Source organism: Pseudoliparis swirei, chromosome 11, assembly GCF_029220125.1.
Source record: "Pseudoliparis swirei isolate HS2019 ecotype Mariana Trench chromosome 11, NWPU_hadal_v1, whole genome shotgun sequence".
Classification (NCBI taxonomy): domain Eukaryota; kingdom Metazoa; phylum Chordata; class Actinopteri; order Perciformes; family Liparidae; genus Pseudoliparis; species Pseudoliparis swirei.
The window spans coordinates 23,288,449-23,300,959 of record NC_079398.1 but is presented as its reverse complement, the minus strand read 5'-3'; the positions used below and the strand labels follow the sequence as shown (position 1 = coordinate 23,300,959).

At 47.9% G+C, this 12,511-nt stretch overlaps 1 long non-coding RNA gene across 2 annotated transcripts; it reads right to left on the bottom strand.

Annotated features, from left to right (window-relative positions):
• Positions 1-677: 677 nt before the first annotated feature.
• On the bottom strand, positions 678-4,786 carry LOC130201524 (uncharacterized). Of its 2 annotated transcripts, none has more exons than XR_008833201.1 (3): positions 4,678-4,786; positions 1,553-3,608; positions 678-1,378 (listed from the first exon to the last, which is right to left on the bottom strand). It is a non-coding gene; the product is annotated as an uncharacterized LOC130201524 (long non-coding RNA). The 2 variants fall into 2 exon arrangements; XR_008833202.1 differs by lacking the exon at positions 4,678-4,786 and having other exon boundaries at positions 1,553-1,865; positions 3,379-3,802.
• Between the last annotated feature and the right edge of the window lie 7,725 nt (positions 4,787-12,511).

The following is a 12,511-nucleotide window of genomic DNA, read 5'->3' as shown; positions in this document are numbered from 1 at the left end:
AGCAGAGTCGTTTGCTGAGAGCTGCTGTTGCAGTTTCTCAGAGTACAGACGTTTAGCATCTCTCACCGCCTTGCTAAACCTGTATTTGGACTCTGTGTACAGGTCCTTGTCCCCACTCCTGAATGCCTGGTCCTTCTGCAGTCTTAGCTTCCTGAGCTCCGCTGTGAACCAGGGTTTGTCGTTGTTATAACTCACCCTGGAGCTGGATGGAATACAGCTGTCCTCACAGAAGCTGATGTAGGAAGTTACAGCCTCTGTGTACTCATCCAGGCTGTTGGTAGCAGTCCTGAAGACATCCCAGTCAGTACAGTCCAAGCACGCCCGTAGATCCTCCAGAGCCTCACTGGTCCACTTCTTGAACTTCCTCACCACAGGTTTGCAGAGCGTTAGTCTCTGCCTGTATGAGGGAATCAGATGAACCATGACGTGGTCAGAGTTTCCCAGTGCAGCTCGAGGGACGGCGTGATAGGCCCTGCTGATTGTTGTGTAGCAGTGGTCCAGAATGCTCTTCTCTCTAGTAGGGCATTTTATTAACTGTCTATATTTAGGGAGTTCGTGGCTGAGGTTTCCTTTGTTAAAATCCCGAGTACAATAACTAAAGAGTCCGGGAAGGTCCGCTCCACACACCGTATCTGTTCGGCGAGGTCCGCTGTGCCTCGTGCACGTTCCCCGCGGCATGTAAACTCCGGCCAGGATGAATGAAGCGAACTCACGTGGGGAGTAGAAGGGTTTGCAGTGAATGATAAAAGATTCCAGGTCCGGCGAACAGTGCTGTAGGATCACCGTTACGTCGTTGCACCAGCCGTTGTTGAGGTAAAAGCAGATTCCTCCACCCTTTGCTTTTCCGGAGAGCTCTGTGTCCCGGTCCGCTCGGGACAGCTGGGAGCCAGCGAGCTGGAGCGCAGAATCTGGTATCGATCCACTAAGCCATGATTCCGTGAAACACAGGGCGGAGGATGAGGAGAAGTCTCTGTCTCTCCCCACCAGCAGCTGGAGTTCGTCCAGTTTGTTGCACAGTGAGCGGACGTTGGAGAGAAATATGCCCGGCAGCGCTGTACGAGATCCCCGTTTCCGTAGCCGTACAAGCGCCCCTGAGCGTTTCCCTCTCCGCCGGCGTTTCACCGCGTGGGCGAAGGTGAGCACACCTTTTACAAAAATGTCCAGTAACTCCACAGAAGTTAAAAACGTTGGAAATAAATCCGCTGGAGTTGTTCCCCTGATGTTCATGAGCTCTTCTCTGGTGAAAGAGCTCTGGGAATCACAGCAGAAAACAGTATTTAAAACGAAAACAACAAAAAACATCGCGCACCAACACACCGAGGCGGCCGTCCGCGGCGCCATCAGGAAGTAGAACATAGACCAATAGACCATAGAACAGCTTATGGGGAAAAACAAAACATTTGCACATCGAGGTGCCATTAATGACAGGAGACAGTGAGAGTCGATGTTATCTGCACACATCTTCCAATGTTGCAGTCCTAACTCTCGCTCTAATACAAATATGAACATATTTACAAAAATGTGAAATGGTGTCACTGTGTGAGCCACTTACATCAAGGGCGCTCTGAGGTCCTTGCAATGACTCCAGAGCACCCCATTCGCCTGGACTTAGTCCACTGGCTCCTGGTGGGCTCCGGTAACCTGCTCAAAGAAAAACTTAACTCTGCTATCCCCTCCCTGGGCGATAGTCTGCTCCTGTGTGAATGTGAATGTGTTCTCTAGATATATTTCTTCATGTAGGTGCTTGTTTCTGAATGTGTTAAGTGTTTGGTTGCAAAGCTGTGTCAGTCAGACCTGGTCACTCCTCGAATGCCACATCTCGGTACCAGCCACAACTGTCTCTGCATCTTCCATCCCTCCTTTTTCTGAAACAACCTTTGATTCAGAAAACTCAAGGTGGATGCATGCTGCAGTCAACTTCTTGCTTGTTAAGGGGATCAGGTACTGAGGCTTAATATATAAATGTAGAGCACAGAAATTCCTAAAAAATTTCAGATCAAAATCATTCAAAAAATCGTAACTCGATTTTTCGAAAGAAATTGAAAGAAAATTTATTCTACACTATGTGTCTAATTGTGGATGCGGTGCAGTTGGGGAAAATGCAAATTAGGGTGAATACAGTGAAATTGAACAGCATACAAAATACAAAACGCACCCTCTCACACCTCGTCGAAACAAAACCTGCAGCAATGTAAGAATTCCGTCAATGGCGGACATGTCAAACGCCCACTAACAAAAACCCTCACACCTCTTAAAGCTGCAGCAAATGAATGCTGTCAATGGCGGACATGTTAAACAAGGGTCAAACGCACATTAACAAACTAAACAATGAGGAATGGCGTCCTAACTTATGTAAATGTATTCAACCACCCCCCCATGTGGTCAAACAGGACCACATGTCCCTTCTTACTCAGGCGAACTCAAAATGGTGGATTTAACACAGGACAACATAAAACAAAAACACGCTGTACTTCTCGCATCCAAGTGGATCAGTAAGTCCCCTTTTGTGAATCCCCCATACCAGACACGGGCAACTCAACTAATCTATGTGGTCTAATGATCTTGTAACTGCGACACGTTCAACACGACGGCCGCCGCGCTTACGTTATGTCAACTAGCCCCAAGTCTTGTCTACAAAAACGTGTTAGTCACAAAACAAACGAACAACGAGGACGCACAATATGACAAAACATGAACCGCGAAGCACACACAAATGCTGTTGCCGCAGCGACACACACAGGCCACACTCCTCGTGGCCGCACACACTCCAAACAAGGCCACACACACACGATAACACGTAGAAAGACGTGAAAAGAGAGTGGAAAAATCTCTACAATAACACAAGGAACAGAAAAGAGACTAGACATGGAGAGAGTCTCTACAAGAGGAACGGTAAAAGAAAACAGGAAAAAGAAATCACGTGAAAAGCGTGAGACAGACATACGAGGAACGCACAACAGAAAAACACAAACAAACACACAATCGCGCTCACACGACTACCCATCAGCGACACGAGGCGTGCGACCAAACACGCGGGCCAAAACGTGGGAGACCTGCACGCGTAAATGCCACAAAACGTGCAGAAATGCAAACGTGACTGGAACAAAACACAAACACACACAAGATAAGACATGAAAAGAGACTCAACAGCGACACACCTGGAGTCGAGTACACACAGGCCACTCACACACACGTGGCAACAACAGAAAAGAGAAAAAGGAAATCACGTGAAAAGCGTGAGACAGACATACGAGGAACGCACAACAGAAAGACACAAACAAACACACAGCGTCGATTGTTTGTTAAACTCTACGGCGGGCTTGTGCCCCGTCGTGTTCTGACGGCATAAATAGTTCGATCCCTTAGCGCGCTACTCACCGCGTCCGAAGTCCCGTGTCTCTGGCGGCCATCTCAGTTTCGCCTTCGTGGTCGCCAATTGTTGAGTATTCTGAAACTGGGCACTCTGCAGATGGTGGAAAACAGGCTTCCAGACGCGCGTGGGTTAAGTTATCAACATTTAATGGCAGGAAGGGTAAATCAAACATTCAAAGCGCTCTATCCTCGTGTCCCGGCTCCACCTGGGAGCTCAGCCTCCTGCGTCGCCTTACCTGAGAAAAGAGAACGATCTCTCTGAGAGACGGAGTTTTCTCTCACCGGTCGAAACGTCACTTCCGGTCCAGTCGCTTTCACAATAAGATTCCCGTCTTGCAATACCCTCCATAATATCAATATTGGTATAGAGGCTGTCTATATCGATAGTGAAGATTATGGACTGCTCAGGCAGCGTGAGGTTTTTCACAAGTTCCACAAAGTGGTACGTGTCTTTAATGTAGCTTTTGTGTCGAATTGATAGGGGATAGAGGAAGAAATCCAGATACTCTGCCGTGTGATAGGTCTCACTGCTACAGTCCGAGACAATAGGTCTGCCTGGTGGTACCTTGTGTGGTATACTCCACTTAGCGGGGTCTTTGTGTATCTTTGGGAGCATATAGAAAATCCTGGCCCTAGGTTCTGAGTCCCCTCTCAGATAGTTTCTCTGTTTGGCATTAATAAACCTTTTGTCATATAAATCATCCGTGATCTTAAGGATCAGAGGGATGGTGTCCAAATAGACGGGTTTCTTAAGTTTAATATAATATTGGGTGTCGTTGAGTTGTCTGTATCCCTCCCAAAGATACTGCTTCCTGGACATGATGACTACTGCGCTACCCTTGTCAGCCGGTTTGATAACAATGTCCACGTTACTCCTCAGGTCCCTCAGAGCACCAACCTCCCCAGTGGATAGGTTGGGCTCCACTATGTGCTGGTGGAAAGAATGTTCGAAAATATCCACGTCAGTGTTGATGAGCCTCTGAATTTCACTTGGCATCTGTGCCAGCGGTGGGGCCCAGAGGGATCTGTGGAGAAACGGGAGCTGCTTCTTAGCCGGGGCATTTTCATAATGTACCGCTAACTTAATCTTTCTGTGATATTGTTGCATGTCAAACCTAGTCTGCTCCAGGATATCCTTGTTAGTTTCTTTAGTCGGAATGAAGCTGAGACCTTTTACAAGAAGGCTTTTTTGGTCGTCGGTTAGGATGTGCTCCTTAGCCAGATTGATAACCGAATTATCCCCTCCCTGGGCCGGATTTGAGGGGGTAATCAGTTTAAATGGCTCATCCAGTGGGTAAAGAGCACCTGTGCTGTAGTGGGAGTCCAATGGATGTTGTCAGCTTGTGTAATGAACTCCACGGGAGGGATGCTCGGAATATACTCGCCTCTGGACGTGATGTGGGACAACATGAGCTTCTCCTTCGTAGGTAACTGAGAGGAGAAGTTAATTTGTGGTACCCTTACCACCACTAGTGGTCGGTTAATATGGTGTTGAATGATGACATGGAGGTGACTTTTTGTCACCCAAATGGAGGCGGCAATCAAACACCTTTTTCGGGGTGATCCCGAGGGGGTACCGGGACAAGAAGCACATATTCGGGACCGGGGGGACCAGGGCTATCATCCCAAAAAGAGACCGAATCTCTGGGACCTTTATTTCGAAATTACCCCTTTAAAAAAAAAGGGTTAGGGTATGGTTTGTGGGTCCCCATGCTTAGGCCCAAAGTGTGTTGGCACTGACAGCTTAAGCTTATGGAAGGAGACCCGGAGCGAGGCACTGACCGACGCAAGTCACTTAGTATGCCCCGACCGGTAGACCTATAGACCCTGGGAAGTGGATCGGGGTTGGAATCTCCGATTAGTAGGGTGATGTGATTTACGGTGAGGGCCACTATAGGACTAAGGAGGAGAAAAATAAAAAGAATCACAAGGATCATGAAAGATCATTACATCCTCTAAGGAAAAAGCGAGGGACCAAGGTAAAGCTAGACGGCGGTATCCAAGTCTGGGCTGTTAGAGTAATTGTATTAGGGCCTTGGAAGAAATAAACATTTTAATTTTTATGTTTTCTATTTTATTTATTACATTCTACTTATTTTATTTTTCTAAAGACTATTTTGGAATCCCAAAGGATTAATAACGGTAAGAAATTTGGTGGAATTGGTTAGTATTGGTAAACCAAAGCCTATTATAACCCTGGGAAATGGGTAATGTGAAATTGTGATATTATCTTTTTCAAAAATATATGGACCTTGAAAATGCTTTTATGATATTGCATTAAAACATAACCTTAAATTGTATTAGTAAAACCCATCGCAAATCATAGTCGCATCATAAGTTGATGATTAAAAGTAATCCTATGGGTTTCAGACCTCCCCACAGGCACAATTCATCAGTAGTGGGTCTCAGTGTTTCGGCCTTCACTAGACACTCTCACCCGAGCGGCCCCCCCAGGGAGTACTAATTCCTGGAGTTATGTAACCTAGTGAGAAGTCTGAAAGGATCACTGTATAAATATATTGGACGTCATGGTTCTAAAGAGCATTAGGTGGAAACCTAAAAGGTTCGGCCGTAAACAACAGCACAACCATCACCAAAATACCAGAAAACCCTTCAAACACATACACACAGCCAATATATATCCACACCCCAAAAGAGAGGCCCCAAACTAAGGCAACAACCTACATGGTCCTATTTTTATTTTAGATTTAAAGGTATTAGTTCTAGCTCCCCGTGTAGCCGTCACTCCCCCGCGACGCCATGTCTGGCGGCGCCGTGAGGAGAAGAAATAAAAAGTGCGTGGGTCTTCGTTGGACAACCTTATAATACAAGTTAAATAATATATTTAAACGGTGACTCGGTTTAAATCTCTCTTATTAAGGTGCCCAGCGAGTTGGGCCGGCTGGACTATTAGAATTAAAGGTTTTTGTGTTGAAAGTTTTTCATAAATAAGTACGCGGCAGTGGGCCTGTTCACGGTTCACCTGGTCCTGTAATCTAAACGGCGCATCTAACGTAACCTTTTACGGGTCCTATAGGTTGTTCTAAAATTATCTGTCCGGTCATAAAGTGTCTAAAGAGGCTAACAGTTATAGTACTTGTGTAATTCTAAAGTTTTCTTACCCGTACGTGAGACTGGGTGTCCCGTTCGTGTCGTGCTGTCGCTCGCGGTGCAGGTCCGTATCAGAAGAAAGATCGCTGAGTGCGCGGGAGAAAGAGTAAAGGAGCGGCCTATTTTAATAATGGTAATAACCCACACATAAACAGTAACATTAGTGCTGTTATAGCGGTTTCCTACCCGTTCAATTTCTTCCGTATAGCTCGTCTCCTTTTACGTCCGGCGCGTGGGTCCGAGAGAGGAAAAGAGAGAGAGGGGAGTAGAGCGCGCGCCGAGATGGGCCTGTTTACGCGGGGGTTTTTTAATTCCGTTTCCGGTTGCCGTAGGTGGGTAAAACTCCCAGACAATATTCTTTTAAGGGGGGGCATAATTAATGTTTAATAAAAGTAAAGGGTTTAGACCGTATAGGGAGGTTAAAAAATAATTAAGAGATTGAATTCCATAAATTAAATTTTGGTGTTAAAAACATTGAAACCCTTTGATAAGGAGTCTTAGTGCGGTACCTCCGGAGTCTGTCACGTGATCGGGGTCATGGTGTCTCTGACGTAAATGGCAATAGGTGATAATGAATAGATTAGGTCCAGTAAGACTAATAATTAGAATCCTAAATAAAATGAGGCCTTCCCAGGCCTCCTTCTTCCTGTCGTCATTTTATCCTATTGATAATCAGGTGATAATAATACCTCATCTCGAGACATATTGTTGCGTAATATAAGTAGGACCAAATAAAATTAAGCTAAAATAAATTAAATTAAATTAAATCGCATACAAAAATTAATATAAAGAATTTATAAAGAGTAAACCAACCACTTACCCTCCAGATAAAAAGGTGTCGAGGTCCCGGTGGAGTGATGACAATGGTAATAACCCCTCCCAACTTTGCCCAACGTTAATACTCCGAACGGAATGAAATATGGATTACCCAATGTGAATATCAATAATCTACCTTCCCGTAAATGTACAGTGTGTGAGCCCCTAAATCCTTGGCCCATCCGAATGAGAAAAGAGTAGGATAAATTCATATTTGAACGAGAGGGAAATAAATCCCCTAATAACTAAAAGGTCGTACTTAATGGTATGTAAGTGTATCACTATATTAGAATATAAAAGAATGTTGAAGCCTAATCACCCAAAAACAAACCCAGGTGCATGCCTGTCGACATATAAATCCCCCTGGGTGTCTAACAACACACCCAGCCAGTATATACCCACCTACATCTTCATATACACACATCCCCATCCACCTTTATACACCCACATACATCCGCGCACATATATACATATATACCCCTCAGCACCTAAGCATTTAAAAAACCAAAACCTGTCACGAGATATACATAAGAATATTATATATATATATATATATAAAAAATTACATATAAAATATATATATAAAATATATATTAAAAACATTTTTTTTTTGTAGAGACATAAATGCATCAATGCGTCCGTAGTTAAAAACCTGTCCCTATAAAGTCATCAATATGACCTGTCAATTGTGGAATCTGAAAGCAAGCCTGAGATCATCTGTGCCCGCTATAGTCCTAAAAAAAACCGGTAAGTATAAGTTAAGTATGAAATAAATATAATGTGAGACTAAGGCAAGTTTTAGGATGGTATAAGCGGGAAAGTATCATTTTAGTTATAATCGTTATTTTAAAAGTCTTCATTCTTCATCCTTTTCCAGAGCCAAGGTCTGGTGGAATCCTGAGGGGGAACCTGCTACACAGACCCCTTAATATGGATTAAGGTGGATATTCAACCCATTTTATTCAATCTGTCGGAGATACAGCGGTGGTCAAGGTCCTGGCGACTGCTCATAAGTCTTTGGTAAGCATTAGGGTCGTACTTAGTGCAATACTCCTAGTCATGTATTATGCTGTGTCATTGAAGTTCCTAATTCATCGGTCAAGTGAGGAGACTAGGCTTGTTATGAAGAAGGGTACTTTATTAATAAGGGGAGTGGAACCTCATTCTCCTTCCTTTGCGGTCGTTCTGACTCGCACAACCAAAGAAAACGCTCAAAATTCGGCGTAGTGTCTCCAGAAGGATAGGATCTCCCCTGCCATCGTGGTCGTCCAGTGGATCCCATCGGTTGTCCTCAGGCGGTCGGTCTCCCGTAATGGGGGGATCCGATGTGGGGTTTCACGGATGATCCCGTTGATTTAATTGATGTTGCGAACTTCCCTGGTTCCCATGTCAGGGGGGATATTTATCATGGCCATTTGCACCTTGGCCTCAGGGAAGGTGGAGCAGGTTGTAATGTGCAGTTGCCGGAGTTCCCTACCCAACGCAATGCAGTCTCTTGTTGCTCGGTCGTTCAGTCCGAAGTGCACGATCACTAGCTCAACCCGAGGAGACACGGGTGTCTTGTACTTGAGCAGGTAGAGTGCGTTATTAATTCTGGCTCCAGGGAAGCAGTCGACTTGGACTCTTGAATCCCGAATCAGGGGAAGTCGGCCCATGTTTGAGTCCCCTATTATAAGGACCGGTCTTGTAGGTGTCAGAAACCAATTAAGAGTTATTTCCCCAGTGGTCATGTTTCGAAAAGAGGACAGTGGTTGTAGGGTCCCGGTGTGCTGGGCTCCATCCTTCTCGGTGGTTCTGATGTCTGTCCGGTCAGTCCGGTAGGAGCAGGTCCGTGTCCAGGTACTCTCCTCACCGTGTTCGGTCGGCTGAGGGGGGGTCCGGTCAGGTCGGTAGGGGCTGGTCCGTGTCCCGGTGTCGGCCTCCTAAAGTCCGGTTGGTTGCGGAGGGGTCTGGGGTCAGTCATATTTGGAGTTGCGGTTTCCAGGCGGGCTTTCTTCTGTGCCGGGGGAAGGGGGGTCCTATGTGTGCCTTGTTGAGTCGAGGTACCGGGGATCGGTAGTAAGGCGTTCCTAGGCATGTCCCGTCGGGTTGAAGTCATAGGGGTCGGTGGGAGGGGGGTACTGGGCGCGTCCCGTTGGGTCGAGGTCATTGGGGTAGGTGGCGGGGGGGTCCTAGGTCTGTCCTGTCGAGTCAAGGTCACTGGGGTCGGTCGAAGGGGGGTCTTTTGTGTGTTCTGTCGAATCGAGGTCATTAGGGTCAATGGATGGAGACTCCCAGGTGTGTCCTGTTGGGTCGAAGTCATTGGTGTCGGTGGGAGGGGGGTCCTGGGCATGTCTCGTAGAGTCGAGGTCATCGGGGTAGGGTCTGGTGGGTCCGTGACCGGTCTGGTACGTGTGATAGGGCCTAGACTAAAACCTCCCAAGTAATATCCGGGGGGTGCGATAATTATTGGGTCAGTCAGCTTAACGCCATGGTCCAGTAAGTCTCTGAGAAGGAGGTCGTCGAGAGAAGTGTCCAACAACCTGGTCTCCTCCCTGAGGGTCGGTCGGTCATAGGTTGGAAGTGGTGTCGGTAATGTGGTCAGGGGCTTGTTCTTATGGGGGGGCCCCCCAGACCCCATAACCGAACGGGAGGCCCCTGGTGTTATCACCCCTGCGGGTAGGGGGAGAATGGCAGTTGTGGGTAGTGTCGTGGTCCCGTCGGTGGGGGGTCGGTTCGTCCGGGTCACCTGTCGGTCTGTGTTGGTGTCTGGGTCAGTAGGAGGGGGGTTGGGAAGTGTTTGTGAAGGTACGGGGTCGTTAGTGCGTGGGGACCTGCGTTCAGTTCTCTCTGCTGGTGTCAGATCCGTAGCAGCGTCTCCTGGGGGATTCTGCCGTGTCGTTGGTCTTGGGATTGGAGAAGGGTCCTGGTCGGTGGGATGCGGGTCCTGGTCCAGGGGTGTCACGGTCTCTGGTTGGTCGGTGAGGTCTGGAATTGGGGCTTCGGGGGTCGTGGTCTCGGGTCCTTGGTCGGTTCTCAGTCGGGGTTGCTCGGCCGGTGCGGCTTGTATAGCCCTCAGAGAAGAGCCCACCGGGATTCGTTGGATCAGAATTCCCACCCCAATTAGGTCATCCATGACCGTGGAAAGCACCTCCTCATCAACCCTGAAGTTGCTAACAGCCTTACGTACCGCTACCAACCATGCCCTATGGTGGTCGATATTGACCGGGCGTAGGAGGTTGGTCCTAATACCAGCTACCATCCCTTCATAGTGTTGCTCTAAAATTTGCAGGTTGGTTTGAAGCCAGTTGGAGGCATTGGCCCGGAGCAATGTTGCCGTGGCTGCAGTAGGAGCAGCTGGTGAAGCCACTCGGGAGAGGAAGTCCCTCACACCTCGGAGCGAAGGAGGGATCTGATTGGTCCTCAGTCCCCGTCCCGTCTGTCTCAGATAGTGGTGGCCCCTGAGGAGGTTGTAGACCAGCCTTGTCCAAGTCTGGAAGTCGGTCCTAGGGTTCTCCATGTTTCAGTAGTCCGAAGGTCTGTCACTGTATCCAGACCTGCAGGGGGCAGACGACCAGGGTCAATGCTCAAAATAGATCGGTACATTTGAGGGGTTGATTCCAACTGGGTGTATGACTCAATGAGCCCTATTTTTGGTGAGAGTCACCGGCAATAGGGTCAAGGGGTTAGGGTAGGGTTAAAAGTCGGACCAGGACGTGAGAGGGTTAGGGTCTGTGGAGTTGTGGGGACACGCTGCATGCACAAACACACGCACACACATCACATAATAATATGCATGCCCATGCATGCACAAGTGCACACTACGGGCCATCCCCAACTCAGAGGCCGACTCCACTCACCGCTCGTTGAGCCCCTCAGGGTCCCTGGTCTGCAGTCTGGTGATCCAGGTCAGCTCATAAAACCTTCTCTGGGGGGTAACAAGTGGTTGAGGTTAGTATGACAGACAGGTAGGGGATTACTGTGCCATATAGATTAACTCTTATTATGTTAGGTCACGGTTTATGAAAATTATCATTAAACATTGCTGTACCCAGTGATCAGAGAGCTTATGGTGTTATACAATGTCACTAAAACTGCTGTAAATGTCCGTGTTTTCGGCGGTGCGTTCAGGTCTGCTAGGCCTGACGGTTGCATCCGAGGCGTCGGGGAGCGTCGTGGCCGTCTGGAAGAGCGCGGTGGACGGCTGTAGCTTGAGCCTGTGTAGGCCCCAAGCTCCGGTAGCTCCGCTTAGCTTCGTGTAGCGGCAGCTCGCTCGTGCGGGCCTCTGCCTTCGTGCGGACGGGACGGTGTGGTCGTCCGGGAGCGTCGTTGTCATCTAGAAGAGCATGGTGTACGTCCAAAGCCAGAGCCTGTGTGGGCCTCCGGCTGCGGTAGCTACGTGTAGCGGTAGCTCGCTCGTGTGGGCCTCTACCTTCGTGCGGACGGGCCGGCGTGGTTGTCGGGAAACGGCGTGGTCCCTGTAGCTGCGGCTCGCTCGTGCGTGTTCGTTGTCTCGTCCCGGGCTCGCTGCAGTAGTCTCCGGGGCAGGTCTCTCTCGATGTAGCTGTTAGCTGCTAACTAGCTTTTTGCTAAATGAGCTTCAAAATGGTCTTTTTAGACTTATTACAGTAAAAAACAAACAAACTGTCGCCAAAAATATTCGCGAACGCTTTCGGTCTCATTTGACCTTCATCAGGCGGGTTGGCAAATACAAACAAACCAAAACCTACTGTTTATGCAGTTATCATCTGGCGCGGCGTCGAGGGCAGCCGCCCTGACGAGCGCTGTGAGGAAAAAGGACCATAGAGGGAGTGGGACTGGGACTCCCAACATCCGCCGGAAGTCACATGTGGGCAATGGTGTTACAGTGTAACATGTACATTCTGTCCCCCCTCTGATCAATTATGTCAGAGTGAATAAATCATTCTTATCTCCGTTTTGTTGACATTATATCCTCGTGCATAATCCAATATATACATGAGACTTACATTGTTATACAGTCGTTGTAGTATTTCCCATAATATGGGTTACAGTAATAAAGAGAGAGAGACTGGCCGGAATAAACTTAAAACAGATGAATGTTACCCGTACATAGGTGAGTATCAAGGTAAGGTGTGTCCTGATTGTCTTTGTCTGTGTTAGTTAGTGTTTAGAGCAGGTGATGAGTGAGGCCTATGTCGAGTTGATTACTAATTCAGCCGACCGAGTCTGTCCTGCTGCGACCCTCGCCCCG